General features: G+C 40.0%; 1 protein-coding gene across 10 annotated transcripts in view; it reads right to left on the bottom strand.

The window, feature by feature from the left end:
• Positions 1–27,592, bottom strand: part of LOC140692796 (trafficking protein particle complex subunit 9-like) — a 99,711-nt gene that overhangs the window by 58,219 nt on the left and 13,900 nt on the right. For 5 of the 10 annotated variants that reach the window (XR_012068377.1, XR_012068378.1, XM_072957057.1 and 2 more), the window contains 5 exons: positions 25,374–25,494; positions 18,538–18,661; positions 9,892–9,995; positions 9,502–9,556; positions 2,098–2,185 (listed from right to left, as the gene is read on the bottom strand). The gene's annotated coding sequence lies outside the window, so the exon portion shown is untranslated. The remainder of the gene's footprint in view (positions 1–2,097; positions 2,186–9,501; positions 9,557–9,891; positions 9,996–18,537; positions 18,662–25,373; positions 25,495–27,592) is intronic. The other 5 variants (XR_012068380.1, XM_072957058.1, XR_012068379.1 and 2 more) reach the window with 4 other exon arrangements.

Consider the following 27,592-nt stretch of genomic DNA (forward strand, 5'->3'; position numbering starts at 1 on the left):
TGCACTTAGATGTCTCAAGGGCACCTCCAACTCCACAAAGACCTGACTTCACTGATCTCCTCCCATAGCAGGCCTGCCCAGGGCTCCTGGTCGGGGGGCAAGGTCTCCCTGCCTCTCCCAGCACGGGCCCATCTCTCACAGATGTGACTGGACCCATCCTTCAGGGCCCAGATTTCCACAGTCACCGAGCCCCACCACACACACCTGTTTTTCCAGGTACTCACTGGCACTCACTCAGCACTGACTCTGCTGGGAACCACACTGCCACATTATATCACTGGATCTCCACAGCAGTCCTGGGAAGTTGGTACGTCACTTCTTTAATTGATTAAATTGTTTCACTTCCTTGAGTGTGTCATCCAAAGTGACACGGCTACTCAGCCACAAACCTGGGACTGAAAACCACTTAAAAATTGAACACTGCTACACCTCACAGCCACCCTACTCTGACTCATCACATCACCTCCTGCCGAGCCTTCTAAATGTTTCCAAGCATTCTACAATACAAAAGTGATCTACAAGAGCACCCCACTCCCCTACTTAAAATCTGTCAATGATGGTCCACTGTCCTTAAGGGAAAGCCAAACCTGGCCTGAGCACAGCCCAACGGCACGGCATCCGCGTTCCCTGCGCGGCCGCGCCGCCTCACCCACTACGAAGCTCTGCACTGGCCGTGTCCAGGACAGAGATGCTGACTCCGTACAACCTGGGGCTCATCTCACTCGAACAATGATCACCTTCTTCAGTGGTCACCCTCTTCAATGCTGACTCTCAAAAAAATATTTTTTCAGGATGAAACAATATCTTTTTCCTTACAACTTCAAGTCATTGATAATGAGCTCCCCCCAAAAGAGAGAAGACGTAATTCTCAGTCTCCTTATCTGTAAAGTGAGAATAACAAGGAAATATGTGAGGTTTTAAGAGAAATAATATTCATGTGAGGCTGAGGGACAATTCCATCATACAGTAAGCACTCAATATGTGCTTACTTAATATTAATAAGAATATATTGCACTCCAGCAACCTTAAATCAATGCTTTATGGCTTTGTCCAATAGACTACAGACAAACTGTTGGATGAACCCCTTTGAGCAGATCAGCACAAGTGTACTGGGAGAGGTAAGCGCTGACTCCATTTACAGCTGCAGCCAACCAGCACTACTGGGCGGGGGCAGTTTGCTCAAACTCTTTCATGTTGCTTGAGCATTTAGTTGTCGTTATTGAATAAAGGCATGTGTTGTTTAGTCAAAGCTCCTGAAACATAAATCTTCAAAAATTGATGCAAATTGGGTTTCAATACAACACTCTCACTAGAAATTATTTGAAAATGATAGTCTTAGCTCCTCTGCATATCAAAGGGCATGTTCTTAATGTATCTGACTAAATACACCAAAAGGGTTGTTTAAAAGAAATTAAGATAAAGCCATCCTGAATAAGCTCTAAGTATCATCTGCACAAAACCCCACCCAAGGGTCTCATTTCTCACTTCCACATAGGTGTTCAGGTAGCCTAACTTGGGTCTTGGATTCTTATAACACGGGGGTGGGAAGCGATGTGGATAGATTTATGTAGCAAATTTAAACCTAGGGTATTTGCAGTGTAGGAATCCTAGAAATAAACAAATTGATATATACTCCCACCCTTAAGAAGCTCAGCCTTTCCATTTACAACAGCATTAAAAATGAAATGAGAGATACATTTAACAAAAATTTACAAGATTTGTACATTGAATATTTTGAAGTATCACCAAAAAAATTTAAAAGATTTACATATAAGGAAGACATCCCATGTTCATGGAATGGTAGACAATATTGTTAAAAATGTTAAGACTCCCCAAAGTGATCTACATATTCAGTGGAATCCCTATCAAAATTCCAGCTGACTTCTTTGCAAAAATTGAAAAACTGATACCAAAATTCATATGGAAGTGCAAGGGACCGGGGTCAGCCAAAACAATCTTGAAAAAGTAGAACAAATTTGGAGGACTCATTTTAAAGTTTACTAAAAAGCTATAGTACTCAAGTCAGTATAGTGATGGCATAAGTTTGGATAAATAAATCAGTGAGACACAATAAAAACCCAGAGGGGAAATACTTACATTTACAGTAAGGTTTCCACGAGAGTGCCAACAACACTCCATTGAAAGAAGAGTCTATTCAACAAATGCTGCTGGGACAGCTGGGTATCTGCAGGCAAAAGAATGAATCTGGAATCTGGACCCCCATATTGTATATAACAAATAAAAATTAATTCAAATTGTATCACAGACAGAAATATAAAAACTAAACCTATAAACTTTCTAAAAGAAGGGACATTATAAATCTTTGTGGTCCTAGGATAGGTTTTGGTTTCCTAGATACAATACCAAGAGCAGAAGTGACAGAAGATAAAGGCAGATAAACTGGACTTCATCAAAATTAAAACTTTTTTCTTTCAAATGACATCATCAAAAAAGTGAAATTACAGGGGAAGAAGGTATCTCAAGCGATAGAGTGCGTGCTTAGCAAGAAAAATAAAATAAATCAATACATCTAATTACCTCCCCTATAAAGAAATTGTTTTAATGTTTAAGAAAACTAAAGTGAAAAGACAATCTGCAGAATAGGAAAAACATTTTACAAAGCATATATGTAATAAGAGACTAGTATCCAGGATATATAACAAATGCTTACAACTGAACAATACAAAGAAAATCGACCCAATTTTTAAATTTACCAAGGATTTAAATAGATACACAAATGTCCAATAAGCATATGAAAAGATGCTCAGCATCACTAGCTAAATCAATAGCAAAATGCGATCTAATTTTACACCCAATAGGATGGTTATAATCAAACATGGACAATAACAAGTGTCATTCAGGAGGAAGAGATACCTTATATGCGGCCATTGGAAAGGAACAATGGTGCAGCTTCTTTGCAGAAGTCTGGTGTTTTCTCAAAAGATTAGAGTTATTTGGCTCAGCAATTCCACTCCTACATATTGAGTCATCCCTTAGAATCCTCGGGGGGATGGTTTAAGGAACCCCCCACCCTGGATAACATAACCCAAGGATGTTTGATTCTCTTTACAATCAGCCATCTGGATCCATGAAGTGGAAACTACACATAAGGAGGGCCAACTCTACAGCCAAAAGAATGAAAACTTATTCTTACAAAAACTTGTACATCAATATTCATAGTAGTATCTTTCAGAGTAGCCAAAAGTTACAAACAATATCCATCCATCAATGAATGGATAAACAAAATTACCAAGAATCGTCCTACAAACTTTTGGTTTTTGAATCTTTGACAAAGGAGGTGAGAACATACAATAGAATAAAAATAGCCTCTTCAGCAAATGGTGTAGGGAAAACTTGACAGCAGCATGTAAATCAATGAAGTTAGACTACTCCCTCACAGCATACAGTAAAATAAATTCAAAATGGCTTAAAGACTTAAACATGTAGACAAGACACTATAAAACTCTTAGAAGAAAACATAGGCAAATCATCTGACATACATCTCAGCAATGTTCTCCTAGAGAATTCTACTCAAGGAATAGAAATAAAAGAAAATTTACATAAGTGGGATCTAATTAAACTTACAAGCTTTTGAATAGCAAAGGAAACAGTAAGCAAAACAAAAAGACCACCTATGGAATGGAAGAATATATTTACTTTGAATGAAACTGACAAGAGCTTAATTTCCAGAATATATAAACAGCTTTTACTTTTGATAAGAAAGAAAAACAAACAATTAAATCCAAAAATGGGCAGAAGACCTAAACAAACATTTCTCCATTGAAAACATACAAATGGCCAATATGCACATGAAAAAATGCTCAATATCATTATCAGAGAAATGCAAACCAAAATTGCAATCAAATATCAACTCTCACCAGTCAGAATAGCCATCATTCAGAAGTTCACAAACAATAAATGCTGGAAAGGCTGTGGAGAATAGGGAACGATCCTACAGTGTGGTGAGAATGCAGTTTGGTGGAGCCATTGTGGAAAACAGTATAGAGATTCCTCAAAAGACAAAAACTTGACCTCCCATATGACCCAGCAATCCCACTCCTGGGCATATATCCAGAAGGAACCCTAATTCAAAAAGACACCTACACCCCAATGTTCAGAGCAGCACTATTTACAATAGCAAGACATCAAAATAACCTAAATGTCCACTGACAGATAACTGGATAAAGAGGTTGTAGTATATTTGTGCATTAGACTACTATTCATCCATAAAAAAATAATAAATTAATGCCATTTGTAGCAACATGAATGGACCTGGAGAATGACATTTTAAGTGAAGTAAGCCAGAAAGAGAAAGAAAAGTACCGTATGAGATCGCCCACATGTGGAATCTAAAAAAAAAAAGCCAAAGAAACAAAAAGATAAACTTATCTACAGAACAGAAACAGACACAGAGACATAGAAACCAAACTATGGTTACCAGAGGGGAGATGGTATAGGAAGGAGTAAATTGGAAGTTCAAGATTTGCAGATACGGACTATGTATAGAATAAACAGCAAATTTATACTGTATAGCACAGGAAAATATATTTAATATCTTATAGTAACATGTTTAAAAAAATATGAAAATGAATACAGGAATTTTCCTATACAACTGAAGTGTTGTGTTGTACACAAGAAAATGATGCAGCATTATAAACTGACTAGACTTCAATTAAAATATGTTTAAATAGACCAAAATGAACCAAAAGAAAAAGGATATTATCAAACCAAAAGAATAAAGTACTGATTCAGGTTACAACATGGATGAACCTTGAAACTTTATGCTAAAATAAGCCAGACACAAAAGGGCTAATAGTGCCCTTTTAAGTAAACTGCATCTAAGTGTTTATTGTACTATTCCTAGAAATTTTCCGGAGGTTTGAATTCTATCAAAATTAAAATAAAATATATTATTCATTAAAAACATAAAACGATTCCTCACAGGAAGGCTTTACTTATTAAATGCAGAAATGCATTTAAAGCTCCTGGAACAACACTTTGCACGTCCACAGACAGTCACTGCTGTCACTGCCACTCAGAGGTTGATACCAGCGCTAATGAGTGCTGCCTCGACTCGCTGCCCTGCAGACTGGAGTGAGGGCCTGGGCCCTGACAGGCAGGGTGACCGTGAACCTGGGTCAGACACAGCCACGCCCCAGATTCTGCGTTACCTAACTTTCTTATACAAACTGCTACATATAACATAAACACGCTACAGGGATGTATCTTACAACACAGGTAATATAGCCAATAATTTACAAAAAATATAAAAGGAGCATAATATTAAAAATTGTGCATCTATTGAACACCCTGAAACTTATTTCATATTGTAAATCAGCTATACCTTTATAAAAAATTAAAAAATAATTTTAAAATATTATCAATTTAATATTCCATTCGGTTTTTAAGCAACTACTAAACAGCTAGAATGTAAAAAAGCATTTAAGTATGATAAATTTGCTTACATATATATTTACTTTCAGCTTCCTGCTAAAAGAGAATTTAAACAATTTTTTAAACACTGCTTAACAACCATAACAACAAAAAGACAAAAGTGAGAGTGAAGAGAAAATGGAGATTCAATACTTAAATAAAACCAGGGGAAGGTAAAGTCATAAAAATAGATGCCTTGAAATCAGGGTAAGTGTTAAAGATGGACTAGATATTCAGCTGTAAGATTCTTGGCAGCTAAAGTAAAAAGAAAAAGATGATGGGGTGGGTGGTAGAGCTCAGTGGTAGAGCGAATGCTTAGCGTGCAAGGGGTTCTGTGGTCAAGCCCCAGGGCCTCCACTAACAGATAAATACACCTAATTGCCTACCCCTCAAAAAGAGCCCCAAAGAAAAGGAAAAGAGAAATTTCTTTACGAAAAAATCTGATATTAAATTTCGATTAAATACATAAAAAAAAAGAAAAATAGAAAAAGATGTGTGACACAAGCGATAATGCCCGTGAGATAAATCTGTGGTGGCTGCTGACAGGTCCCCATGTCCCACGTGGGAAAATGTGAAACATCCTTCTCACCACTCAGAGTCATCCTCAGCCCACACCACCCCTCCCCATGTTAAATGCAGGAGCACAGGCAGGGCCCGGACTTTGCTCTCTCTGTGTCATCACAGTGAGACAGGATGGAAGGGGGCAGAGCACAGCCATTCAAGGAAGGCCACAGCAATTAACATCAAAATGGTGAAGCACTCAATCCCAAATAGGCCTTGAGGCTCAGGATGAAGAGATTTAATTTCTAGCAGATATTGAGCATCATTATACACCCACTGTAATAGTAACATGGTGAATAACAAGCCCCAGGCACCATGGCAGTCCCAAGGCTAGCCACAAAAGGTCAAAGGGTGGGAAATGGCCAACTTCGTGGTAATTCCATTCCCTTGCCCTAAGGCTGGTCCTTCTACTTATTAGCATATGAAACTGCCAAGCCCATGAAAACAAGCAACACAGTGTCACCTCGCGGTCACCACTCTCTCTCCCTCTTTGGAGAAGTCCCACACTATGTCTGTGGAGTGTGTACCTACTTTTATTTTTCAGTTAGCATTAAAGATTTTTATTTCAAAATACAGACGTTTTGTAAGAATTACAGTCAACAGATGACACTTTAAAGTCAGCAAGGCTTTGTTTACGCTTTACCCTAGTTCTAACAGATTTCATACTCTAGAAAAAAAAAGAGAGAGAAAAAAATTGAAAAAAATAAAAAATCCTGCCATATTTGAAAAAATTAAGTTCAACTATGATCAACTTTCAAATAAAAATGCATTTCATATTAAATATAAAAATGCTCAATAACGGTTTTATATCTGGAAACATCCCTTGAAAACTTCCTCACATTCTTTTTTTTTTAAGATTTTTAATTGATTTATAATCATTTTACAATGCTGTGTCAAATTCCAGCGTTCAGCACAATTTTTCAGTCTTAAGTGCACATATAAACACTCATTGTCACATTCTTTTCTCTGTTACCATAAAGTTTTGTGTAAATTTCCCTGAGCTATACAGTATAATCTTGATTATCTATTCTACAATTTTGAAATCCCAGTACCTACTTTTAATCTGAGCATACAACCCCAAAACATCGTAGTGTTTCTCTTGCCTTTCAATATATATCTTTGAATAAATCTACATTTACTCAAAATTGGCTTGCTTTTGAATACTTTCCTGCATGAAGCCAAGGACCCACATCCGGCGGGGCACATCCCAGGGGCTCAACCAAATGCTGGGACACAGCCCTTCTCATGCCCCACGTTTTTTCTTGTATCAACAGGACAGGGTTGTGAAGGGAGCTCTTAGGCCCCAGCTAAGGGACAGAAGCAGCACCAAAGGCTCCAATTGGCGGGCAGCCCCTCCCCCAGCAGGGGCTTGTGGTTGACCCAGTTCTCTGTGTTTCTCTGTTGTGCTGAATCCCCAGCCAGAGAGCGTTCTCCCTAGGCCTAACCCCACAAAACCCTTCTCTCCAAAATACAAGCACATCATGTCACATTCCTCTTGTTCAACCAGGAAATGTTCAGCCCACGTTTTCCTTCCCCAGTAAAAACCTAACTGTCCTCCCTCCGATCCCACCAATTCTTTCTTTGTGAGAACTCTGCACTCTCCACACACCATCCTGAATGCTGGTGCCTTGCTGGCTGGGATCGAGATGTTTCTGTCTCACATAGCCCGCGTCCTTTCACTTTCCCCTTGCTACCTTAAAAAAGTCTTTCCTGAGTCACCCACTCATCTGATTCTGAACTTCACAAAGTGCTGAGCTTACACTCACTATGTGCATACCCCCCAAGTTTTGGCTAGGTTTCCTTCACAAGATCTTCATTAAGGAGCTGCATCAAGAAGTTTAAAGAGGCTACTCTTACATCTGCGAGGAGGAGCCTGAATAAAATTTAAATGGCTTTGAAGCGAGAGTTAACCAGGGGCAGAGAGGTCACAGGCCTTAGTCAACAGTGTCACAAGGCAAAATGTTCTTCAAAGGCTCAGAGTGGCTTCTGAACACGGAGTCGGCAGGGAGGAGGTGCCAGGCAGTGAGTGGGGTGAGTGACAGAGGGCACGTTTCCCCAGCTGGGGAAGAATAGGTTTTTTTTGTATTTTTCCAATTTCTTACTACCTTTTTCCCTATTGTCACATACCATTTCCTATGAATTAAGAAAATCAATGTCAGTCATTTGGGCTACTTGGGAGAAGCTACACGATGCCATTCACAGGGCTGGGACATGACAGCCACACCAGTCTAAGTTGAAAGACCAGTGGGGGTATTTCCAAGTTAATCACGGGCATGCAGCAAACTCCCCAGCTTCAATTACCTCATCTCAAAAGTGGGGGAAAAAACTACCAAGCAAAGTGTGGGATGATTATGGCCGACATCTGTTTACTACGAAAGTGCTCGTGACAGCTACCGCTAAATGGGGAATGAGTATAAACAACGAGGCCCTGTCTACCTGAGCACACGTGCCCTGCCTTCCTGCCTTGGTGCAACATCAGAGCTTGTTTAGCTGAGATGAACGCCCCCAGAGCAGCCCCCACGGGAAAGCTCCCATCTCTGCACCGCGAGACGTGTTCCTTTCCTTCTCAGAGCTGATCACATTTTGCAATCGCCTGTTTTTATTATTATACCTTTTGTAACTGCCTCCACTCCGGAGTTTTTGCTCAAGCAGCACAGGGCCAGGTGTGTCTTGCTGCCTGCTGGGTATTCTGGGCTGGATGACAGCCGAGCCAACATCTGGCTCTGGTGCTGAAAGAAGGCGGTATAAGGCCCAGGGGCCCATGCTGAACCGAGGCCCCTGCACCGAAAATTATGGCCTGAGTTAGGGCAAATTACACAGTCTTCTTTACCCTGAGATTCCTCATCTGTCCATGAAAATAATTGCCCATGGCACAGAGTTACAAGGATTAAGGAAATCACCAAATTCACAACCTTTTCAAGGGGCTACCAGTGCGCCCTCAACAGACACATGCTGCCTTTATGGCTCTGACACACGCCAAGCAGGGTGGCCGGACAAAGTGAACACTGCTAATTGCCAGTGTGTTAAGTGCTTCATGTGTGCTATAATACTCTTTACAACTTACAACAATCCCAGGAACAAAGGAATATTATCATGCCCATTTCACAGATTCACCAACAGGTTAAGAGAGGTTACATTCTAGTCCAAGGCTCTATGGTGAGGAAATGGCGATTTAAACCTGAATCTGGGCCCAGGCCTGGGATCTCTCTCTCTCCCATCCACCTGACCACTTGCCTATGAAATCCACCTTCCAATAAACAATCTGCAGCTGGCCAGCTCTTAAATGCATTGTGTTCCACCGTTTGTCAATGTTGGTTAATTACCATAAATTGTTCTCAGAAACCACTACAGAAAAGAATGGTGGACTCACGTCCCTGCATACAAAGGAGAGGAATTCTGCCTTGCCTTCACCTGTAATGTGCAGAAACCCTTCCCTACACCAACAAATCCTTTTGTATGATTCCTCCATGTTTATGTTTGCACACGGCTTATTAAAGTAGAATGTACCTGCAGTAATTCCATCTCGGTTGCTTTCCAAGTTTGCAGATTATCCATAATCAGTCTGTGAAAGAAAATAGTACAATGTGAATGAAAACACTGCAACCATTTCAGTAAACAAAGAATGCTGAAACCAAGACATCAGTGGCTGCCAACACACCCCAGAAAGGAAAGGCCTGCAGCCCAGCCTCTGCAGCCACTCATAACAGCGCCCTCTGAGCAGACTCAGAATAAGAAAGGACAGGATACTTGCCCTAGATAGCTAGGTGCTTGTCTAAAGAATGAATTCAGTGAGTCCAAATATTTGCTTCCTCCCATACATAGAGAAGCACTAAATTCTTGAACTTGAGACACCTGGCTTTCTTTAGATAACAAGCAAACTTTCGTTGTTCCAACAACCTGGTCTTTGTTGTAAATCTCCTATATATCGTAGCTCCTCCTCAACCTCTTCAGAGCAGTCCCTCAGTGCGATCTGGGAGACTGTCATCCTTGCTCGAGTCCTCCTGCCAAGTAAAACATAACTCTTAACTTTTAGGATGCCCATGTATTTCAGTCAACAGTTTTGGACACCATGAAGGGACCCAGAGCAGACTTCTCTCCAACTGAACTCTCCGAGGAACCAGAGCCTTGGTAGCAGCAGTGGTCCTTTGTGCCCGTCCTCCTCCTCGAGGAGTCCAGATGAATTTTGGTGAGTTTCTCATGGTTCTAGGATCTCCCATATTGGTTGATGATCCTGAGATTTATTTGGTGGTGTATCCAGGTAACTGGCCCTCCAGTTGAAAAATACTGAAGGGAATAACCCACCCAGTGGAGACATGCTGGGTAGGGCCTGGTTGAAAGGTAACGGGAAACACCCACCTTGAGGAAACCTCTGAGGTGGGACTGGTGGAAACATACCAGGAAAATACTCACCCAGTGGAGAAGTCCCGAGTGGGTCCAAGTTGAAACACACTGGGTTCAGGACTGAGTTCTTAGGTAAGAGGCTGGTCTAATGTTTTCCTCAATTTGATTACCTCCATTGAATTTTTTGGGATAAAATTAAAGTTCTTATGAGGAACCTTTCAACTCGAAAAATGGGAACCTCCTCCTGGCTGGTAACAGCTTTCTCCGCTGACAGAGAAACTTGCAGGAGTGGTAGAGGCAAATACTTAATGCCATAGAGTTGTCCCTACAGGAAAACTTATTAGCAATTTTATTTTGAGAACCCGACCTTAGAATGGTGAATAGAACTTTCAAAAAAAGAAAAAAAAAACAGAAAAGGAAAGAAAAGAAAAAGTAATCACAGATTGCGAGCCTCCAACTAATTCCACAGCCAGGTTTATATACGTACAAAACTAACAAAATTAATTGGGAATTAGAAAATAAAAACTCACTCTGAAAGTAACTATCCAGGCCTGTTAAAAACATTTTCTGGAATTCTGAACTCATAAAACAAAATCCCCTTTAGGGGGAACTTGGATTTCTCTTCCTATGTCCTTGAAATGTAAACGTTTTATCTTTTTCTGGGTATTTTATGTTTGTGTATGTATGTATATATATGTTTCCTTTTTTTTTAAAGGAAATCTTGGACTCTGCCATACAAAAGGTAGAAGTATTGTGTACATATGGTGGCCACGCAAATAAATTGGGATTCTCAAGAATCCTTTGACAGAGCAGTTCTTTGGGGAACTGGAAGCGTGTGTCTTTGTCTAGCAGATCAGAAATATAAATACAGCAAACAGTGACCTAGGACTGAGCCTAATTAGCTCAAGGAGATAAAACTTTAGAACAAAGAAATTTTTGGCATTTTAGAACTCAGAACTCTGACGGATCCTTAAGAATTTGTCAAGAAATCTTAAATGTCTCTTTCATAAACAGTAAGCCTTAGTGATTTGAGCAAGCAAATTCAGTTTACTCCAACTATTATTATACTTATCTCATAAGTAAGTTTTAAAGTGAAGCTATGAAATCTCCAGCTTTTGTCTGTTTATAAGCCTGCGTACACATTATAGATGTGAGATATTTCTACAGCTAAAAAAAAAAAAATGAAAGTCAAAGAGCTCTGCTTAATTGGCATAAAAAATAAGAGCTTACAAATTAAGTATTTTAAAATAAAAACTGACCAAATTGAATTTCAGCTTCACGTGAACTGGAAAATATTCAATATTAAGATAATATTTGATATTGTTTAGTTTAAGTATGTTATAATTAATATAGACATCTTTAAAGTCATCAATATTAAGTATACTACATTTACTGTATCTAGGTTTAATGAAAGTCAAATAAGATCCTGTTATATCTGGTGCAGATTTGTCAAAAAATATTATAGTAATGTGGTGTGGTAAAATTTTAAGTAAATTAAATACAAATGAGATGAGAGCTTAGGGTAAATTTTTAAAATATATTTTTAAAATGTATGCTTAAGATAATCTCCAAATGTTTGGTATCTTTAAATTCTAGATTTGTGCTACTTTAAGTTAAATGATAGGATTTTATTAAATAGCTATGCTATTTTTGGATAAAATAAGATTGAAACATGAATTAATTAAGATTTAACTTCCTCTTACAGAGAAATAAAGGTGTTTAGAAATATTAATACATGGTTGGTGCCACCCTGAAGTAGTCTCTATTATTAAGGGAATGATCTCAGTATCCTAGGAAAGTAAGATAAATGTGTAAAGGAAGATATAAGAATGAAATTATATTTTGTTAATGAAAAATAGTGACTTTCTCCTGAAGCTGGTCACTTCTGAATAGAACAGAAAATAAGGGACACACTAATATGACTATAGAAAGCTGTGGAAGGCATGTGGAAGAGGAACCCTAAGGAAAGAGTTTTGTACGTAGTCGGAATTGGCTAAGTTTAGAATCAACTTGGGCAAAGTAAATGAATCTTCGACTTAAGCTGGTACAAGACTAGATTTGGTTTTCTCTCTGTTAAGAGGACAAAATTTTTTTAAAATGTTCATTCACTTTCAGTAACAAAATGTAAAGCATATTATACCACTTACCTGATCTGTTCTGCCTTTACCTTTGACATACTTTCTTAATGAATAAGTACTACTTTACAGTGATCTATATGTTTATCTGACCAAGCTTTTTGAAATATTTTAATAAGCTCCCCAAATATCAAGTTCTAATTAAAGTTCTTTTAATCTCCAGTTAAGTTTGGGATGCTACAGCATGCCCCTGAAACATCCCAAAAAGAGATTTAAAACTAGTAAATTTCATTTGGCATGTTAAATACATGGTATTGTCAAATGAATAATAAATCTTCAAAGGTTATATTGTATGAGAAAACATTATTAACATAGATATTCTACATATTATATGGACTCCCTAAAATTATGGCATATCTAAAATGTTACCAGTCATATTTCTGGTTATAGTATGCAGGTTAATTTATTGATTTTAGTGTAATGGTGTTGAACCATGCTTTTAAATATTTTGTCATTTATAGACAGTTAATTGTTTCCTTCTGGTGATTTTGCAAAGTGCTTTCTCTTCAAGGAGATTTACTGGTTTCTAATAAATTTCAAACTACAGCACTGAACTAAACTGGGTAAGAAATTTTAAAGGTCTAATGAAAACTGATTTGAAGAATTAGTTACATCTGGTGAGTATGGTTATAATTTTTGATTTTGTCTGAAATACTACTGGCTTTTAACCTGTTTCCCAGACATAAATAAACTCTTCTCCTTAAGCAAGTTATGATTCACAGAAATTTGATGAATTATACCTATGCAATCTGATTTGGAAGTGTTATCTTTTCCCTCTATCTGATCCCTCAAGAGACTAAAATCTCTTAGGTCCCCAGTGGCTCTATCAGAAAAACGAGGAAGTTCATCTCCTAACAGATATAGGAATCCCAAAATATTTTAGGGATTTTAAAGAGAAAAGAATTTACCTAAATCTGTAAGGCAGAAACCCATGACAAGCCCTTGATGTTGCTTTCCTGGCCTTAGAAAAGCTTATTAACATTCTACCCTGAGACTCGTTATTAAAAGTTCCAACACAGCCAATTTAAAAAAGCCTATATGATCAAATAATCAGACTTGTAAACAAATTGTCTTCATTTGGCTGTATTTGAGAAATATTAGGGTAATTTTAGAGAGAAAAAAGATTATATTTTAGTGGATATTAAATTCTAGTTTTGTTAATTGAGGTCTATATTTAATAAGACACATTCCAGATCATTCCTTGCTGTTATGTCACATTGCTCTGTTTAATTGAATTATGAAAAGGATACTCTAGGTTTGTTTCTGATGCTCAGTAATCTATCCTTGGGTAAAGTTCCAATGCCCCATGACCTGCAGCCAGGGGGTTATACATCATGGAACAGGCATGACTTAAAGAACTGTCTCCAACCTGAATAGAAGGACCCTTTATCAGGTACTCTTAAATACACCGTACACACCAAAGCTGAAGGAAACAGACTTTCGGATTCATTTCCTATCAGAAACAGCCCCTGCAGTGCACTGGCCTATAGAACACTGCTCACCTTAAAACAATGCTCAAATGGAGAAAAAGCTACCCAGGTCAGGATGAGAAGAAGACTACATCTGAGCTAGACAGCTGACCCAAGACACCGGACCAGGACTGTATGCCAATTACTTTGATAATTTCTCCTACCTTTGATTATGAACTACTCCAATTGTTAAGTTCATGGTAAATTACCTATGTCTAGTACTTCTATGTTACCTTGGTGGGTTTCCCTACTCCATGGCTCTAACTAGATAGCCCTCAGAAATGTTATTCTAAAAAGGTAATTATATTTCTGTTTAGGCAACTGTGGAACATACAAGTTGGGCGATCTCACCTGGCCAATTAATACCTGCTCTGGCCCTGACCATAAATAAGAAATTTCTCATAAGGTCACTCAAACTCAATCGGAAACACAAGCAAAATTTTAACCCAAATATGTAACTCCTCGACTATTAAATTCTTACTCGTGCCTTTATTAATGTTACTAGCTTTATTACTTATATCCTGTCTATTTTATAAAATTGTTGTCTGTTACATTTCCCAATGTGTAACTAGGTCTACAAGATTGATGATGGCTAAACATCTTGAAGAATTAGATAAAATTTATAACCCTGTATAAAATAATTGTAATAGTGTGATTCTAGGTATAGAAATGAGCAACGAAGGGCAAACATTTTTTGGATCATAATAAACTAGTAAGACAGGCGATCCTGAGAACTTTTAGTATCAACAGATCCTGATAAAAAACCTAACACCTTGAATGGCAGCTCAGAAATTTCTTCAGCTGAACTAGGTATGAGCCATCCTAGCACCGTGGGACAAAATTGGTCATGAAATGTCTCTCAAAATATTGGTCGAATTTAGGACCAAGTCGGAGCACTGTGAATGAAAATACTACAATGTGAATGAAAATAATGCAACCATGTCAGTAAACAAAGAATACTGAAACCAAGACATCAGCGGCTATTGCCACCCCCAGCGAGTACATGCCTGCAGCCCAGCCTCACAGCCACTCACAGTGGTGCCCTCTGAGCGGACTCAGAATAAGAAACGACAGGAAACTGGCCCTAGGTAGCTAGGTGCTTGTCAAAGAAATGAATTCAATGACCAAAATGTTTCCTTATTCCCATACATAGAAAAGCACTTAATTCTTGAACTTGAGATACCTGGATTTCTTTAGATAACAAGAAAACTTTTATTGTCCCAATTACCTGGTGTTTGTTGTAAAGCTCCTATATAACCAGCTCCTTCCCTACCTCTTGGGAGAAGTCCCTCAGAGTGATCTGAGAGGCTTTCATCTCGGCTCGGGTCCTCCCTCCAAATAAAACATAACTCTTCACTTTTAGGCTGGGCGTTTATTTAAAGCAAGTCCTAGAAGAGACACAACTCATCAATTCTGTAATGGAACACACTGAATCAGGAACCAAAAGCGTGTTCTAGCCCAGAAAAACTACGGGTTCCCCTTTCTTCCTGTCATTATACAATCCCACCAGAACTCATTACTTTACTGTCTGCTCAGACCAAACTTAGAGAAGAGTCAACTCAACAGAGTGCCTTGCTCTGAAGAACCGCCTGCAGAAGTAAGATGGTCTGCCTGCCCTCCTGCATGCTCTGCTGACCTCTACTGTCCTCCTTGGAGACCAGGCCAACAGAGCTGTTCCCAACAGCTGCAAAGTCCCACACATTAAATAAAACATTTATTTTATACCATATGTAACTTATATACCCATCTCTGAAAACAGCTTTGACAGAAGCCCAAATCTTCAACTTTAATCTGCAAAGTCACATCCGGTCTCCAAGGGAAAACAGGTTTTAAGACGATGCTAAGGCCTCCCAAGTCCTCTCCACTACTGTCAACCAAACTGCCTGCAGGTCTGCAACTGCAGGAGGCTACATGTCTGCTTTTAAAGCAACCCCTTCCTGTCCTCGTGTACTACAATGTCCCTCTATGCCCTCCCATCTCAGGGTAAGAGCAGCCGCTGCAGAAACTTGCAGGGCAACACTGACAGAACGGGACAAAGAGGATCAGAGCTAAACTAAGCCTTCTGATGACACGAGCTTGTCACATTGTCTCTTTACAGATCAAGATATATGTAGAAAGAGGTTCAGTGATATTGCTCAAAGTCACACAGCTAATAAGTGGCAAAGTCTATATCTCTGCTCCTCCCTCCGGCAGGACGCACCAGCTGGGACACCCACAGAATTCTCTTGTGCCTGCCTGACCAGTCCTTTCTTGTCACTCATAACCCACCACAGTGTCGGACCCTAGCATGACTTTTCAGCATCTTTTTCCTCCAGTCTCTCAGTAACAAGGCTGCTCGGGCCACTGTATGACTTCCGACTCCCCAAAACCTCTGTGTTCAGGCTGGTCTTGCCTATGCTTCTGGCCCCCTGCTCAGAGGGTCTTCCTCCCCTGCAGGAGGACGTTTCCACTCTCCGCAGGAACACCCACACAGGGGAGCACTCCTCTCACCCTCAGCACGGCAAGTGTCCCAGGCCACATCCAAATCTGCCCCATTAGGACTGCGGGTGCCCAGGTCTGCTAGTCAGACCAGCAGACTCAGAGCCAGGGATTATGCCTGGGTCACCCTGCAAACCTACTGCCCGCCTCACAGCCCCCAGCCAGCAGGTCACCTGGAAGTCACAGCAAGTGCCCCACCTAATCCAGAAGTCCCTTCATTTGCCAGCAACGCTGATGACTGGCTTCCAAACTTTGGTCAGTTTCACACAAAACAGCAGCTTCCACTGTGAAGCAGGGGGTTTTCACTTCTGCGCCCCATCCTTACTGGAAACGTCAAGGGATTCCAAAAGGCCTCTTCTCAACCCTTTTCTGATGACACCCTCCCACCCACAATACTCATATGCTCAAGAGAATTGGGTCCACGTGATTTTGTTTCCCTTACGCTAAGTGGCTCAAAACACTGCGGGATTCTTTCAATTTGAGTGTAATTGTACTGTTTCCCGGCTTTAATCAGTTTTTTTTTCCTCTCTTCAGTATCCCTAGCAGTTGCCACTTCTTACTCCCTTCAGCAGCCTCCCTCCCAACATCTAGTCTAGGAAATCAGCTGTGATGAGGGCCCCGGGTGCAGTCACAGAAGATGCAACTAAGGCACAAAGAGGCTACATAATTTGCTCAAGAACATCAGCCTCAAACCCCAACATTGTGTGCCCCGTCCCTCTTTTTAACTCTTATGCTAAACAAGCTTTTGTAGATTATGCTAATAAACAGATGTGGTATCAAAATACATACAAGGACACAGATCAACTCTAAGATGTTGATTAACTCCACTATTTTGTTTCATTTCTATTAAAAACATTAAGAACCTCTGCCCTCAATATAACAAAATGTTACTGGGTTTTAAAAACAGAATACTGAGGTGTTAAGTGTGTCATTACTCATACTTATTTGTATGTTCACAAGACAAAAGGATTTGAAAGTCTCTCTCCCCCCCTACTCACTACTGGCTCTCACCTGAGCTCTCAGAACACACATCTAACAGTCTTTCACTTTACCCACAGCTGAACTCATCAGTTTTCCCCCAGAACTCCCTCTGCATGTTTCCCTCCTAAGAGAACAGCAGGACCATCTCATTAATCCACCCAGAAACCTGGGCCTTACTGCATCCTACCTTCACAGACAGCATTCATCCTTTCCTTTTTACCATCTAAATATGCCTTCAAACTTTTCAATTTTACACACTGACCCTCACACAGCTCAAGTAGAAGCCACCAACACTGACCACCTGGACTCACAAGTCTCACAAGTGGCCCCAAAGACACTCTCCCCTACTTGAGACAAATTGGACTGTGTCAGTCCCATGCTTATAGGACTCTTTTCAAACCCACTGTTCTTAGAATAATCTCCCAGTTCTTCACCTGATGAATGTCTTTGCCATGAAACTCTCAGCTCAGGGAGGGCAGGACCCGCCCTCTCCACTCGGCCCCACCCTATGGCAGAACTTCAGCTTGGGAGGACCTGCTGAGAAACACCAGCCTGTATCTAAACCTGGTCTTGTGTTCTTAGCAAACTGCTTCACTTATCCATACAAATCCAAGGTAGATTAGAAAGATTTTAGATGTTGAGCTAGACTATTGATTTGGGGATTTTGCACTAGCAACCTGCAATTACATGTTCTAATCATACTGTCTTCTAAAAACCACACCCAAATTTAAATACTAATTGTGGAATGTCTTTGAAGTAAAAGGGACTGTACTTTTACAGACTTTATGTTTTATAACATGAACATCCTGCACAGGGTCACAAATGGAACTGCCTCACAAGTGACAGAAGCCAGATGAGAGGCATATATCAACAGGTCACAAAGATGGTAAGAGCAAAGTTGATTGTACAACACCCAAAAAAATTCCTCAAAGAACTGAAAACTCTGAATTTTCAAAGAAAATGTTATCATATAAAGAAATAAAATAAATAATCCTCTTCATCAGGGTTTCAAGATCTGACTCCAGAATTTTTAGCAGACCATACTGAATCCTAGCACAGAAAAAACAGATGGAATAATGGTGAGTAAGTTTCAGAAAAACTTCAGTAATTCCTGCACTTGTAAGTGGGCACACACTCACCTGCTGAAGGTGAATATAGATCGCATTCTGGAGAAATTTGGAAGCTTCCAGGCTCCGCTTCTGGATGGCAAGGACACGGACAGCTTCGAAGGATCTTTCTAACTGAGTCATCGGCATTCTAACACTGCAGGGGTAAAAGGAGGCCCTCAGTCAAGAGTAGAGATGTTCGTGTCTCACAGGCTATGCCTCAGGGACTCAGTGCCCTGCAGCAGCCCTGCCCCAGGCAAGGACCCACAGAGTGGCCCACCCAAGCAGGAGGGGCACTGTGCTTGAGAAAGCCCATCCCCGATGGGGGCAAGAGGAGCTGATGGGGTTGTGTGAACCTATAAATGCTCACAGAAATACACCTGCATATATTCAAGTGATACAATTAACAGTAGCAGGCTATTTAACAAAATTTCAATTGTCAGTGGAAATTTTACCATTCCTTTCCGCTTGTCCCCTGCACTCTGAGACAGGCTTAGGCTCTCTCACACCTGCAGCTCTGATGCAATAGTTGTGAAGTCATTTTAGTTTGCTGCAAGTGTCCTTGCTCCCCGTGTCACTGTGAATGTCCTCCCTAACACAGTCAGATGTCTTCCTGGATCTCTCTCTGAGTTCCTTGCTCCTGTTCCTCAGATCCAAAGATAAAGGGCAAGTGAAGACACATGACCAGAAAAGGCACTGTGCACTTGACCAAAGTCCTCTGTGACCCCCTAGGTTAGTGCTGCCCACCCCTTAATTTCGATTCTCAAGGTTCTGACCAGGGTGACGTTCAGACACGAGAGAGTCCTGGGTAATTAAAGGCTGCGTGTCTTGGGCGCGGGGACAGGTGCAGGAGATGGTTCTGGAACCGGGCCCCTCCACACCCCTGCTTCTCTCTCTCCGGAGGCCCTGCTGCCAAGCCCCCAGGCTCCATGATCTTCTCTCCTTCTCTTCTACTCTACTCCAAGCCCTTTTTCTCTTCCTTTATTCCCTAATTATCCCCAGCTGGAATAATTTTTCAATCACAGTACCTGAAAAATTTTCCCGCACCTGAAAAAGAGGTCTCCAGAGGTCAATGCCCATATGCTGGTTCCTGAAGACAGCCCCTGTTTAGGGGGACCCTCACCAACACTCACAGGGCATCAGGCATGTTGAAGGGCCGACCACTCCCAATAAGAGTTTTCTGTGACCCCAAGGCATGCACAGCATTCCTGATCACAAAAATGTATTTGGACCACTTATCCGTTATTAAGAAGCAAAAATAAAAAAAAAATTGCCCATATTTATTAATAAAATTATTTATCAGATGGAAAAAAATTGTAATAGAAAAGAACAAGTTTGACTCCATATTAGATGTGTTCCTTTGGCTTTTAACCTGTGCCCTGTTTTCTAGGCTCAGACTTGCTAGCTCTGCACCTTTTATAAAAGAAAGTTGCCTTTAGACTGAAATATCCAGGACAGACTATTCTCCGGGCTTTGATCTTTAAGGATGTTAGTTCTTCTGCACTTATGTAGAGATGGCACGTTGCAAAATAGAGAATAAACTTTGATTTCTTTTGGAGGTTTTACAGAGGCACCATGATTTGACCTACATGGACGGCTGCAAGAACAAAGGATTCCAAAGAAAAACAATTCATACAGCAAAAAGTTTGCAACAACCAACCACACCCCCACGCCTTTTTAGTATAAAAGGAGACTGAATTCTGACTTGGGGAAGAGGGTTCTCCAGGATATCAGTATGCCATCCTCTGAGTCTGCCAGCTTTTCAAATAAAGTCACTTTTCTTTGCTCCAACACTTCATCTCCTGATTTATTGGCCTGTTATGCAGCAAGCGGAACGAGTTTGGACTTGGTAATAAAATGACTGCATTGGTGGCAGTATGTCTCCACTGTTTCCTCATTTCCAGTATGTCACAACCTATCAATTTTATATGCTGTTTAACAACACAACCAAAAAACCTATCATAGGGAACTGATTCTACAGAAATAAAGTTATTTCTGCTCCTTCAAAACACTTTTTCTTTTCTATTTTATTTTGTTTTGCTTATTGAAAACAAAATAAAAGTGAAATCCTTTAATTTCACGTATTTTTGTTACAGCTATATATTTTAAATACTACAGAAAGATTTAAATTGCATTAAAAAATGTTCATATATTATTATAAAGATATATACACAATCAATGCAGATTAGGAAAGGAATGGATATTTACTAAAAATCCACTCCACATCCAGTCTTTTACAAGCATATCCTGGAATATAAGCTTTAGAATCCAGTGGTCACCCACCCCCTTTCTCAACGCCGAGTGCCTTAGTAATCAACAACCAAGGCACCATCATAGAACCACGCGATCAGTATTTTAGGTATAAATGAGGGAATTAGCTCATTCAATTCTAAAACAAAAACCTTAAAATAAATACTGAGCTTAGTTACAGACAAAGAAAATTGTACACACAAAAGTAGTTTCTTCCCCAAGTTCACTAAGCTAATAACTGGTAAAGGCAAGTTTTGAGCTCATCTGCCTGATTCTAAAAACTAAGGTGGAAATCACATTTGATTGTGGAGGGTCCAGCAGCACAGCCTATCACCCTATCTTTGTTCAGATCTAGTCTTAGACAGCCTGGGACAGGACCCCATTCCTATGGAACTCGAGGGCTAACGATAACACAAAGGATTTTATATCAAGTAGTTTCTTATATCTCATTTATATAAAGTGTCAGCAGGTCAGCAGAAAAAACTGGGAAATACGAGTGGGTCCAGAGCTTTTTCTGATAAGTAACTCTATTTATCAGGACAGAGTGACCTTCCCATGAGAGGCCACATGGACCTAAAGTAAAGGCAGGTGAGCAATGAAAACTAGCAAGACCCTGGAAATCAAGCAAGAAGGATCCCTGCCATCCCCCAACAAGTTACCTCTTCACCCGCATGGACACGATGGCAGAAGATCCAGGTTCTTGTCCAAGTTACACTATCATGGATTCACACCCATAAACAGTTATGACTCTCTGCTGTCTTAAGTCCTTCCCAACTCAAATATGATGACACCAATATCTCAGGAGAATGTCTATGTCTCCACTTCCTCTCTTCTATTAGGAGAATAATTCTATGGCCACAAAGCAGAAATCCAACTAAAAACACCATGCACGAAGCCAGGTGAAAGTCTGCGTAAGACACTTTGCTCTCACGGTCAGTGAATGAAAACTCAGAATAAGTGGTTCTTCCCCCTCAGTAAGTGGGAGGTAGCCTGATTGTGTGTGTGTGTGTGTGTGTGCGTGTGCACGCGTGTGTGTCTAAATCAAATACAATGAATTCTGGGATGTGTACAGTTTTTTTTATGTTACTGTTATTTCATGAGAATGAGACAACCTTAAAAGTAATTGGAATCTATTGTTCTGAGAGAGTCTCAGGTTCTTTCGGTGGAGGGGGGAAAGGGGTAAGGAAAGAAGAAAAGAATTAAATGAAGCAAAGGAGTAAGAATACTGCTAGTGAAAGTCAAGACATTTATTTTGTTCCTACTTATATCACACACAAATTAGGGACTGGCTTTCCTCCGATGACTTGTCGAGCACTGAGTTGCAGAAGAAGAGGCAATAGCCCATTTCTCACTGAACTTGTGACAGTACGTGGCATCTTATAGACACAAATCATTTACCCAGATCAAACACTCTAGCAGCAGGCCATAATTATCCTATTTTGAGAGACAAGAAAACAGGGGTTGAAAGAGTGTATATAACTTGACAAAAGTCAGAGGACCAGTAAACAAGAGAGGATGAATTCAAACTCAGATCTGAATGCAGAGTCTGCTCTTCTCACTCCCAGGGCTGGAAAATCCTTAACACACAGGCTCCCCAGCTCCCCTGCAGTGTTCCTAACACCAAGCATTTGCCATGGCGATGGTCTCCAGTTCTCACAGACACAGTGCTCTGTGCAGCCAATAACCTCCATTGGACCCTGTTCATCTACCTGCCACGCCCACCAGGCTTCACCATAAAGGCAGGAAAGCTGGCTTTCAAGTACATACAAAGCCATCCCTGGTCTTAACTGGGCTCTTATGTGGCTTCTCAAGCCTAAAAGCAGCCATGAAACTGCTCACAATTTGCACATGAGCCACAATACCTCTCTCCTTCTGTCTCCCCACCTATACTACTTAGCTGTGACCATTTAGATAATCTTGGATACAAATTTTGAAAAACAGAAAAGAAAGGATTCTGCAACAAGTATTTAATACTTACAATTTTAAATGACAAGTTACAAAGTGAGTATTTACAAACCGAATCTGCCTTCCTAGGTGTCAGTTTTTACAGCTTAAAAAATATAATAGCAAAAAGCTCTCACTTAGAAAATTAACTAAAACATAAACAATTATCAGGAATAAACTCAAAAATAATGCCCATGTTCTACATGGAGAAACTACAGGACTGTACTTAGGGGTAAAGTAAGAGATGTGAATGTAGAGACATCAGCATATTGCATGGAGGAAAGCAGTTTTGTAAAGATCAAATTTCTTCTAAAGATAATTCAAAACTTTTTAAAAAATCCTATGAAAACACTTTTCTGTTTTTTTTTTAACTTGAACAAAGTATTTTAGAATTCTTCAGGAATAATTAAGTCATAATACTAGCCAAGAAAATTTGGGATGGAAGAAAAGAATCGAAAAAAAATTGCACTGTCAGATATTAAATAAATTTTTACATTTTGTAAGATATGGCGCTGGAGTAAGAAAGTAAGGTTGACAGAAATAAACCATGAGCTCAAAAATAGACTCTAGTGTACATAAGTATTTTGTACACGTGGGATTTCAAATCAAAGAGAAAAGTATGAATTCAATAATTCTCCTGGGGCAGAGAATCACCTGGAAAGAACAAATTCTATTCCAGTCATAATGACCACAAGAAAAATTATAGAAAGTGATGTGAATATTAGAAAGTACTAATAACAACGAATACAACTCTTTGCTCACATTAATTCAACTTCCTTTCACTGTAACAAGCACTATTATCATCTCCAAATTAGAGGTTACAAAACCTACAGAAGAGATTTGTACCGTTATAAGAAAGTATTTCTAAGAATAATACCAAAAATAAAACCCAAAAAGAAGACATTTACTAACTTAAGTATACTTTGGGCCACAACAAAAGTAAACCTACTGAACAAAATGAAAGGCAAGAAATGACAAGTAAAAGCTGTGTGATACATGTTGATAAAGTCAAGGGGTTACTGTTCATAACATACAAAGAGCTGTCACAAAGCAGCAAGAAGCTCCCTCACTTAAATGTGTGCAAAGGACATAAGGGATCATTCACTTTTTAAAAGTCAGATGGCTAATAAGTGAAAAACGCTGAATACCTCACTGGTCATCAAATGCAAACTAAAACAATCAAAAAGCACTTTTGCTCATCATATTGGCAAATATTTTTAAAAGATATTCTAGCTAGTGTCCATCTGTGAGAGAACAAACTGTGAGCGACGTGTTTGGAGGACGACATGTCAATGCATATGTAAACTCTGAAAAACGTGTGTACACACAGACTCAACTCCACTTCTAGGAATCGTTTAATTTAGAAAAATTTAGTTCAAAAAGATGTAGTCATCAGGATATTTTCACAGCACTGTTTACAATGGTGGGAAGAAAACATGAACTGAAATCATATCCAGCGATATAGAATTGATTACATAAGTTATTCTACATCTTTTCATTCCCCACTGGAGAAGGAATTTCTAGAGTCACTTGAAAAGAGCCTGTGATGAATGTAAATGTCACATCCAGGGACTAAATTTCCAGAAGCCTTAACTAGAGGAATACTCATATGAGATCACAGGAATATTTGCAGAAGAAGCATGCCAGTCAAACATCTTTTTGACAGTGGAAAATGGAGAAAATTTAAGTGTCCACCATCAAGAAAATTATGCAGTAAATCACAGCGAGCTGTGGTGTCTCAGGGGGCCGGAGTTTCAGCGTGGTCCTGGGTCTTGTCCACAGCAATCTCCCACCAAATGTGTCCTTGCACAGGAGACCACACCTGCACATCAGGGGACCCCTCCACTCTATCTGAAAGGACCGGGTGAGTCTGGATTGGGAGGATGTCTATGATATACACCTGAGTGAATAAAGCGAGCTGCAGAAAACATATAGTATGACCTTATTTTTCAATAAAGCATATATGCACACACATATACATGGATTTCTCAGATTCATGTATGTATCTATGTATGTATGTGTATATATATATATATATATATATATATATATGTCATAGGCATAAATTTCATGAAATATATATACCACATTGTCAACAGCTTTTACCCTCAGGAAATAAGGGGAAGTAATATAGGGGTCTATCGGTACCACCACAGTTCTCTTTTTGGTATTTCAGTAAAGTATACTTGGAATTTAAAGGTTAATTTAAGTCCGAAGTAAAATGGACGATGTCTCCACAAGACAGAATGCTATATTGGTCATTAAAAATCATGCCAGGGGAGTTAGAATATTGTAGAAAAACACATAAAAAGCCAAATGGAACATGGAAGTCTCCACACAGTAAAGAGGCCCAGCGTGTTCGCTGGTTTTTATGAGATAATTGATACACACTGATGAAAAGAACAGAAAATAGATGTTAAAGTGTTAATTATTATCTCTGAATTGTGGGACCAGGATAGTCCATTTTGTCCCTTTTCTCAGACTTATTATATTAAATACACTATTTTTCATCTAAAAAAACATTTTAAGAAGTGTAGTACCACTCATTGGAGAGAATACACGAGTACATACAGAAACAAGTAACTAGGAGACACCGCAGCAACGTCACGCAATGTAGAAAGGGCGATCCTGATAAACACAGCGCAGTTACATAACGACCCACAAACTGAGATCACCTGCTGTAACAGGACGCGGCCCCCTTCTATTTGTCAGTTGTGTCTTCAGGGCTGAGGCAGTTCTGAGCACGGCCAGTGTCAGTGCTGGTGTCTGGATGGATGCCACTGGAGGTGAGGGCACCTGCAAGCCAAGAGGAAGAACAGAAATCATCTTCTGCTTTTTCTGTCTTGTTTCTTTGTTACTTTAAAAGAGAGGCATAAATAAGATAAACTGTGAATCTTCCCTAATGAAATTTCAGTAATGAAACTGTTCTTAAAATCTTTACAGCTTATATTTTGCCTATAACTGTCTTTTCAACAAAGAATCATATTTATTAAATGTTAATTAACTCAGTTAATTAACTTCCTGTTGAAACCTTCTATTAAAGAATATGAAATGCATATGTAAAAGCACCACGCCTGTAGTGACTACCTTAGATGTCTTGACGGCAGTGCAGTCAGCCCCCACCATCCCGTGGCACTGAGCTCCTAATGCTGTTAAGAGAGCACGCTGCTGCCTCAGATGGAGAGAAACTGTGAAAGCATTCTCTGAAATCTACAGCACTGACAAAACATAACTGACAAATCCCAGGCTCCTTGGAGGCTGTCATTTTCTTTTTCTGTCCAAACACAGTCAATGAGCAGAACCGCCCCATTCCCGAGCCATGGGACTCACGTAGGAAGGAGTTTGGGAGAAATTTCCAGGTATAGAATGTAACCAACTATATGTAGAACTCTGACAAATAAAAGATGAAATACTCTGATTCTGGAAGACAATCAAAATATTCTCCTAAGCCTTAGTAGCTGGAAAGGTTGGGCTTCTCCTTAGCCACTTATTTATTTCACAGCCAGCGAGCATCTCCCACAAACCCTGTTTCCCTGTGTCTGCTGGGAGCCTCGTGCACACTCTTGATGTCCATCTTATAAGGCACAGGGCAGAGGCGTGTGTCTCACGCCTGCAACCCTCACACAGGCTTGCCTCCTAACCTCACTGTCTGAACTTGGCCCCATTTTCTCACCTGTTTATTTGGCATCTGTTCTTCTTTAAGCTGCCTGAAGTGCTACTTGGAACAAGTCAGAAGAATGAGTGGGTAGAGAAATGGACAGATGGACAGGTGAGAGATGGGCAGACAGACAGAGAGACTTCAAGAAAAGGGGAACAAAGAAAATTTCCTATATAAAATCCTCTTCTAGTCAGGTAAGAAAACCACCACAGAGAAGTGTGAAGAGGCAAGTAGCTTAGGGCTGTTTCCAGGATTCCATGTAAAGTCACACCAAGAGATGAGAGGGTAGAACTATAAATAATAAAAGAAAAAAGCACGCATTCTTGGAAAATATTATCTACAATATGTACTTTCTAAAGAATAGATTCAAATCAGATGAGCGCTATAACACAATCATTGGGTATTTACAGAAGTGAGAATCCCATCTCCAAACCAGAAAGCATCCCTTTGGAACACTGAGAGTCTACACGGTGTGGTCATAAAGCCATCTCCGCAAATCCATTCTATCCTGCTCTTAGGAGAAATGAGCAGCTGTGCTGGGGCTCCCCACGCACGTCATTTACACCCTTGAGCACATTTACGGGGGAGGGATGCCTTGGGAGCCCCATCCCTGCAGGACAGAAAACAAGTCCAGGAGAGGCTAAGCTGACCTACCAGTTCTCCATCTCACAGGACTGGTCACTCCAGAGCAGGACTTGAACTCGGACCCACATTTGTAATCAAGTTACTACCGTGCTTTGTGTGCTTTTTGTGTGTATAATCCATTTGTTTCCGACATGAAAGGATATTTAATAAATATTCGGTTGTCTTGTCTATCTCATTAGCTCACAATTAATCTTTATATTGTTGAATTGTGCTCTTTTCCCCTGGAGAAAGCAACGGAAAGAGCAGGGGTCAGAATGAGGTGGGGCTCCATTCTTTATTTGGTACCTCATCTCATCCAAGTCCCCAATGAGAGAGAAGGGGCAAATGTTCTCTTCAACTTTTAAAGAGAGGGCTCCACTGATGGTGACTTACTCTACTCCAAAACCAAGACTGGGGGTAGGGCACATGCAGCAACAAGAGCACTATCACATGTAGGAAGGCGAAAACAGCTCACGGGAGGGCTCAGGGGGTCAGCCTGATTTAATTTCAATCGATAAAAGAATAACACACTCTAAAAATACTAGCATGCAATCGATTTGCTCTTTCTTGTCATCTAGAAAGTTTTCGCAGTCCCCATTTAACATTATCATG

The sequence above is a fragment of the Vicugna pacos genome, unplaced genomic scaffold (genome assembly GCF_048564905.1).
Source record: "Vicugna pacos unplaced genomic scaffold, VicPac4 scaffold_17, whole genome shotgun sequence".
Lineage (NCBI taxonomy): Eukaryota > Metazoa > Chordata > Mammalia > Artiodactyla > Camelidae > Vicugna > Vicugna pacos.